Genomic DNA, 8642 nt, shown 5'->3' on the forward strand with positions numbered 1-8642 from the left:
AAACTAGAGACGCAGTCACAGAGCTGACCCAGGAATTCCACCGTGTCATCCAGGGCCAGGCTCTCTCTCTGCACTGTCACCCTTCACGTATTGGCTTTTTTTTGGCCCTTAGTCTTTGCTGTCTCACGATCATAAGATGGCAACCACAGTTTCAGCATCACATCTGCATCTCAGTTGTGAAGAAGAGGATGGATGGCATCTCTGTGCGCTCCTGTGGAGGATTTTATCAGAGCAAACAAAAGCTCAGCAGGTCTTGCCTTACAGCTCATGGGCCGGATGGTCATATGACCACCAGTGAGTCTCTGGCTTTTCTTTCTCTTTAAAAAAAGTTGTCCTTACTTTTATTATTGTTTGGTTAACTATTAGGTTGGTGCAAAAGTAACTGCGGTTCTCGTAATTATTTTTTTTAATTAATTTTTTTTTTTTATTGGAGAATATTGGAGAACAGTGTTTCTCCAGGGCCCATCAGCTCCAAGTCGTTGTCCTTCAATCTAGTTGTGGAGGGCGCAGCTCACTGACCCATGTGGGAACTGAACCAGCAACCCAGTTGTTAAGAGCTCGCTCTGACCCACTGAGCCATCTGGAAGCCCCTGCAACTACTTTTAACCTTTTAAACCACAATTACTTTGGCACCAACCGAATATTTTGAGATAATTTCAAATGTGTAGCCAAGTCACAGAGGAAATATACCCTTCACCCATGTTCTCCAATTAATTTTTTTGCTACATTTGCTTTACAATTCTCTATTTTTTCATATTTTTTCTAAATTATTTAAAAAATAAATTGCAGGCAGAATGCCCTTGGCCTCTACACATTTCAGAATGTATTTCCCAAGTACAAGTTCATTTTTATATATAACCACAGTAGAATAATCAAAATCAGGAAATGACACACTAATACAAGTATCTGGCTTTTTTCCATCTCTGCAGAGGACAGTGGGCGAGAGAGGAGGAGGTTGGGAACAGCCACTGGGGTAACGAACCACAGCAGCTAATTTTTAAAATGTTACATCATATGGAGCTAACAGACCATGTTCGTGAGCCAGATCCAGCCAAAAGCCACCATCCTGCCTTCACTGCTTTAAACTTCTTGCTAAACTAGCTTTCTTTTGATTAGAATAGTGCGAATATTTGTATGGTATTCTTTTCCGCTTTCCATATTGATGTCATTTACTCTCCAAATGGTGCCGAAAAGCATCTATCGGAGGCAACAGGCAAAGTCTGCATACAGAGTATTATGCTCTCCAAATTTTCACTAAATAGATAAAAAACGGACGGGATTTTTTTCCCCATTCCTTTTTAATGTCAATTTCCTAAAAACCTTCTCTAAATGATATAATGACATTGCTTTAATTCTCACAATTTATAATGAAATCAGAGGGTAAAAGAGGGATATGGAGAGTTCTTCTTGTCTCTTGGCCAAATTTAATTCCAATTGTGCTGGAGAGATAGGAGACAGCACAGGTGGAACAATATTTTTAAATTATCCTTTTTAATGAAATCGAGGGTAGGAAGTGTTCTTTAAAGAGGGGGTGCAACAGGGGCCTGGCCTCTGGTCTGTTTGGGGGTGTGAGGATGGTTATGTGTAACTGGCTAACCAGGGATGTGAGAGTCAGGGATGAGAGAAGGAGGGACAGGAGGGTGGCAGTGAGTTTCCAATGGGGGAAGGAGAGACATTGGTCCTACATCCAGCCCTTTGCTCACTTAAACCTGCACTCACACCACCAGCACCACCAGCACCACCTTTCACAGACGTACCAGGGGTTCCGAGCTCCAGGCTCAAAGTTTAAGCACGGCATGTGAAAGAACGGGATGGAATACGAACGAATGGTTTCTCCACTCTGATGGGAGGCGGTCTGGTTAGAAGTGGGGGTTCAGGGCTTGGCAGACCTGAGCAGGATCGTTGCCCACAGACAGGGTGGCCAACACAACCAGGTTCCCAGAGTGGCAGACCAGAAAAAGAGCATTAAGAATTGGGTTCAAGGAGTGACATGTGGCTGCGAATAAAGAGAAAGTATCCTCAACGTCAGAAGTCAGGAAGGTCCAGAATTTATCTGCTGTGAGGGAAAAGCAAGGTGGAGCAAACAGGACAGGGCTGAGAACATGTAGGTGTGTGGCTGTTAGAGGCCTCTGGATGAAGTGGTTTGCAGGAGGGGTGCTGGGCAGATTACAGAAATTGAAGAACAGCCCCCCTCCTCCCCATTCATTGTTTCTGTCTTCGGAGACTCTTCTTATTTGCGAGGAATGGGTAGAAACTTCAAAGGAAATTCTGGATGAGTCGATCTCTATGTAAGTCAAGCTGAGCATGACATGGTATTTGGGACAGAAGATGATTAAAAGGGGAGGAAATCTAATGTAGAGATTGAAGAGTAGGGTACTGGGGGCTCAGGTCGACCTGAGTGAGGTGTGTCCTGGCTCTGCCACTCTTTACGAAAGGGATGGACAGTAATAAAATCTACCTCATTGGGTTGGAGTGAGAATTAGATGAGCCAGGAGGTGTAAAGTGCCTGGTACCGACCCTGCGGCATGGCAGGGCATCAATACATGTGCTCTTCCTGCTTCGGGTGCCTGAGGGACATCGCTTAGAGATTATCTTTGGGCTTCCTGGGGTTGGTGGTGTGAAGAGACTTATAGGAAGGATGGGGAACTGCCATGAAAAGTTCAAAATGTACTTATGAATGGAAGATTTTTTTTTTAACATTCAAGGATGTATGAATAAATAGCCGAAGGGTTTTTCTGCTGGTTGAGTTGAAGCCCAGACAGGGTCTGGAGCCCACCTGGAGGCAGCAGGCGCCAGTGCTGACAGAAGCTAAGCTCTGATTGTGACCAGACTGGAGCTCCCCCCTGCCCCCTTCCCCGCCCCCCACGCCACCCAATAGCTTGATACCTGGATATTGTGTGTGGGATATCATGGCAGATACTGTTACTGGTTCACCTGGTAGTCACTTCCTTTTTTACTCATCAACCCAATTCTGTTGTTGTTCAGACATTCTGTGGTCATAAACTTGAAGGAATGCTGGCTCCCTTCCCAGCCCCACTGAACGGGGAGGGTGAATCCTGAGTATTTCAAGCCAATCATGGTAATTACACTTTCTTGGCCAGTGATTGGTTCGTACATGGGCATGTGACCCCATTCTGGCCAATGAAGGAAAGCTTGGGGAGTGGGGCTCCGTGAAAGTTTCCTTATCTTATACATGGAGGAGACGACCTTTTTTTTTTTGCTTTGGAGGTTGCTTTGTGCAGATGTGATGCTTGGAGCTGTGTCAGTCATCGCGCAACCATGAGGGACAACGCTGTATTTGGAGTGGAAACTTCAAAAAAACTTAGGTCTTTGATAATATCATTGAACCACTGCGACCTCCTCCCCCTTCGGTCTTGTTCTACGATTATTTCGTATGTTGACTGCATTCTACAACCTGGTTACACTCACTCTAGTAGTTGTTTTGTAGATTCTTTAGGCTTTTTAGTAAATAATCATGTCATCTGCAAATATAGTTTTACTTCTTCCTTTCTGATCTTTAGGCTTTTATTTCTTTTTCTTGCCATACTGCAATGGCTGGAACTGCCAATACAATGTTGAATAAACGTAGTGAGGACAAGCATTCTTGCTTTGTGTATGATTTCATCTTGTTAGATGAGATTGCACATTTATCATTGTGTAAGCCAGTTGAATTTTCTGCTTCCAGCTAAAAACACTGTAGCTGACACTATTATAATATTAAAGGAAAGACTGATCCCAGGAGATTTGGTTATATACAGGTTGGAGTTAGTTATCAGTGATCCAGTTAAAATAATAACATCTCAAGTTACTTCTAACTGCAGATTTGTTGGGTTCCACTGGCTAATACACCGCTGTTCCCTGAGACGCTGAGAACTGCGGTTTGAAGTGGGGTGGCCTGATAAGGCCCAAGATCTACGTCTCATGGAGAAACTGGAGCCTTACTGCACCCTCAGAATCAAGAAAGTACTTTTACTGCCACGAATTTCTGAGACAGGCTACCCAGTCTCCCAGGAGGAAGGCTGGAATTTGGCCTTCCCCACGTAGAAGGAATAAAATCTTTGACTGGCTCTGACAATAAAAACTAAACAACATCTCAGGCAATCACGGATACAGTTCTTTGCTATCTGTAAGCTTTAAAAAATTATTTTTAAACACATGTTAAGATGTTCCTGTGTGGATCTCAGACTCCGGCTTTTATACAAACCCAACATCACATTCAAAGCACTTGTGAGCCACATGTGCTCCAGCAAGGGTTCGGGAATGTCAGGTGGTGGTAGGGGATATGGTCAACCCCCACCTGCTACCACTCGAGTGCCCAGATACATGGAGTACCAGTGCCCCTCTGGGCAGTCTCCCAGAAGCCTTGCCAAAATATAATGAAGCCAATTAAGATGAACAGAGGACATTTGGCTTTTGCATGAAGCGACCACCTTTCAAACACCTGAGGCTTTGGGGTCTTCAGTTCTAAAAGCCACATGGCAGCTCTTAACCTGGAGAGAAGACAGACAGATGGGACAAAAGGCAGTCTTCCAAAGCTTCACATTTCAGCAGATTTGGACAACTGGGTTTTAAAATGCTGGAGCTTGCCATATCCTTTCCAGCCTGACATTTTGGAGGAGGCATGTCTAACATTATAAATTTATGATGCATCACGAACCACAAAGAAGCCATTTAAAATATGGATTCAGGCGGCTTCTAAAGGGCCACTCCCACAGCTGCCGACCCAGGTTATCGATGGCGTTTGGATGGCCATCCTTTCTGTTTGGCCCTGGATCTGAATAGAGCTGAGCTCTCCCTGGCTGCACTGACTTATGTCAGTTGGTAAGGCGTGAACACAACGCTGCAGGCTGGGAAAACTGCTCTCATAGCAGAGGGAAGAGTTCTGCTTGTTCAAATATCACTGTGCGGCTAGCAATAGCCTTTACATCAAATAATAACATGAAACCCACAGATCACTCAACATCTGTCTGTCCGAAAGAGTCCAGACTTTGTGACATTGCTAGGATGAACAAATAGGTAGAATACTTCTTATAAAAAAATGTGGTAAAATACACATAACGAGAAATTTTAACGTATTATACTGAATGCCACTGAATTGTTCACAATAGCCACCCTAGTACTAATTCCTTTCTTGTAATAGGATTTGGTTAAAAGGAGTCCATTTGGCAGACTCTTAAAATCCATCTGCCAAAGGCCAAGGTCAAGGTGGAAATGGATACGTCCCCTCTCTGCTACCGTGATTTTAAAAATCATTATGCGTATTTAGTGGGCACTGCTACCCTGCACCGTTATATATTTTAACTCATTAAAACGTGGATGTTATTAGTATCCCCACTGGACACATGAGGGCTCTGAGATTAACCAACAGATCTGAAGGACTCTACAGCTGTGAGCCCAGATGGGCTTTGGAGTCTGTGCTTATCCAACAGGCTACACGGCACCAGTTACTGCTGTGTCACTTATGCCACTGTCACTGATTGAGGGCTGTGTGCCCTTATATATGAGGACAGCTCAGCAAGGTAGGTGTCACCACTGCCTTTATTTTCAGGCAAGGAAACTGAAGTTCAGAGAGGTGAGTGCCCAAGGCCACAGGCGGTGGCAGAGCCGGGATTTGAACTTGGCTCCTCTGCCCTGGCTCCTTGCATTACATGCTGCCTCGGTGAACGGAAGGAGCAAATGGAAAGTAGCATCCTGATCTGGGTTAGGGAAGCAGGAAGATGGGAACTGGGACGATGGCTCGACCTGGTTTGAAATCCAGCATCACTACCCACTTGCGGACCGATTCCAAACCAATTCCAGAGAGAGAAAGATGATAATCCACTTACTGTTTTTCCTTCTGTGGGTGCTATAGCCAGGGTTGGATCAAGATGTGTGGGACCCTGGACAGGCCAATGAGGCAGTGTCCCGTGGTCAAGGTAAAAATCGGGCGCCATCACCTACCAGGTGTCTGACTTTGAGCAAGTTCCTGTAGCTCTGTGCCTCAGTTTCCTCATCTGCAAAATGACACAATAAACAGTTCCTATGTTGTAGGGCTTGATGAAAATGAAATAATCTGTACATATAATAAGAGCCCTGTAAGTCATTGTAAGAGATAATGACAGTTTTCTCTATCTGGTCACATGGCCAGGGCGGTTTGCGCACCATCCCTGGGGTTTGGCACCTACACCACATCCAGTTCAGGGTGCAGCCCAGACCCTGTCCAGCCCCAGCCACTTCCTCATCAGGATCTTATCACATCTCAGTCTGGGCTCTCCCAGACCAGGCAGGGAGCCCCTGGGTCTTGCCGGCCTCCTGCCACCGTCTGCATGGCTCTTAGCTGGGGAGACAGAAACCAAATCCTTCCCAAAGACGCAGGGAAATTAGTTTAGCTCCGTCTGCCAGTGCGTGGTGACTCACAGGCTGCCAACCCAGCGGGGCTCATGGGCTCTGGGGCTTGAACAAGATTGATGTTGTCGTGAACGTAAAGCAGGGCGAGAGCGCCTCGGGGTGGGAGGCAGGAAGCACCAGGGCCTGCTGCTTCCTGCTCCTGTTCTAGGCGAGCGGAGGTTTCGGGCAGTGAGGCCGCCTTGGCTGCTCCCCACGATGGGAGAGAAGCTAGGGGGCTCTGAGGAGAGGCACTGGGGGGCTCAGGGGAAAGCTAGCAGGTGGTCAGACTAATGTGAGTGGGCATCCCATACTGGTCACTTACTGTGTGACCTTGGGCAAGTAGCTTAACCTCTCTGAGCCCCCAACTCCTTGTCATCAAATGAGTGTAATAACAGCAGCTGGGGCTGCTGGGAGGATGACTGAGATGAGGGATGTAAAGTGCTTAGCATAGCACATAGTAAGTGGTCAGTAGTCCCGAGTGATCAGAAATGGGATTTACAAGCTCCCTTTACCTTCCTTTCCTCAGACACCTCCATCTCTCTGGCTCTTCAAAACTATACTCCAAAAGCAAAACTATAAGCATCTACAAGCTTTATCTTATCCAGTCACCAAAAGGTCAGAGAAGGAAAGGACTGGAGGAGGTGATGTATGTGTGTGTGTCTAAGTGTGAGAGAGACAGAAAGAGCCAGACACACACACACACATACGCACAGACATGCACACACACAGAGACCCAGAGAGAAAGAAGGAGAGAAACAGGGAGAGGCAGACAGTGGGGACAGAACCCTGGCTCTGCCACTCACTAGCTGTCACTTAGCCTCTTGATGCCTCACCTTGCTCATCTGTACAATGGGGACAGCAATGGCCCCTCCTTCATAGGGGATGTGAGGATGAAATGAGTAGTGATAAAGCAGTTAGTAGACAGCCTGGTACATGCACAGTAAATCATGGCGGGCTGACCTCTAAGATGGCACCCCAAGACTGGCACCCCCTGGTGGACATTTCCAGTACAATTCCCTTCCCAGGAGTGGGTGGGACCTGTGAATGTAATGGGGCATCACTCCTCTGTTAGGTTACAGCACACGGTAAAGGTGAAAGGATTCTGCAGATGTAACTGTGGTCCCAAATCGGTCAACTTTCAGTTCATCAAAAGGGAGATTATCCTGAGTGGGCCTGACTTAATCACACGAACGCTTACAATCTCTGTCTAAAGATCAGAGAGAGAGGAAATCAAGAAATTCAGACTCAGTGAGGCTCTCCAGCTGGCGTTGAAGAAGCAAACAGCCATGTGTGGAGAGGCCGTGTGGCAGGGACCCCTAAAGCTTGGAGGCGGCCCCCAGCCTCAGGTGAGACTCAGCCCGGCTGACACCTTGCCTTCACCAGATGAGACCCAGCGCCACACCTGGACTTCTGACCCACAGACACAGGGAGATAATAAATTTGTGTTGGTCTAAGCCATGCTATTTTGTGGTAACTTGTCAAACAGCATAGAAAACGGTTACTCTGGTGTTTCAAATTGTGCTTAGAAATACTGTAATAATAAATATGTAATAATAATATACAATTAAACATTGTACCGTGTTTCCCCGAGAATAAGACCTAGCCGGACCATCAGCTGTAATGCGTCTTTTGGAGCAAAAATTAATATAAGACCCGGTCTTATATTATATTACATAAGACCCGGTCTTACATTATAGTAAAGTAAGACCGGGTCTTATATTAATTTTTGCTCCAAAAGACGCATTACAGCTGATGGTCCGGCTAGGTCTTATTCTCGGGGAAACACGGACTCAAAGACGGCATGAAAGTCATTAGCTATGAACTGAAACAAAATCATCACATACCAATACCCATTTATCATCACACCATTCTTCAGGTCGCAGAAGTCTGGGCAGGTGTGGCTGGGTTTACAGCTAAGGGTCTCCCACAGTTGAAATCAAGATGCTGGCCGGGCTGAGTTGTCTTCTGGAAGACTTCTGGAGGGGAAGAATCTGTATCCAAGTTCATTCAGGTCATTGGCATAATCCATTTCCTTGTGGTTGTAGGACTGAGATCCCACTGTCCTGCTAGCCATCAGCTAGGGGCCACTCTCACCTCCTAGCATCGCCTCCTTCTCCAGAGCCATCAAACATCTCTCACACTTGGAGTCTCTCTGATTTCTTCTGCCGCCAGCTAGAGAACGCGCTCTGCTTCTAAGGGGCTTGTGTGATCCGATTAGGCTCCGCTGGGTAAGCTCCCTTTTGAGAGTCAAAGTCAACTGACGAGTAACCTTAATT

The sequence above is a fragment of the Rhinolophus ferrumequinum genome (assembly GCF_004115265.2).
Source record: "Rhinolophus ferrumequinum isolate MPI-CBG mRhiFer1 chromosome 15 unlocalized genomic scaffold, mRhiFer1_v1.p scaffold_54_arrow_ctg1_1, whole genome shotgun sequence".
Lineage (NCBI taxonomy): Eukaryota > Metazoa > Chordata > Mammalia > Chiroptera > Rhinolophidae > Rhinolophus > Rhinolophus ferrumequinum.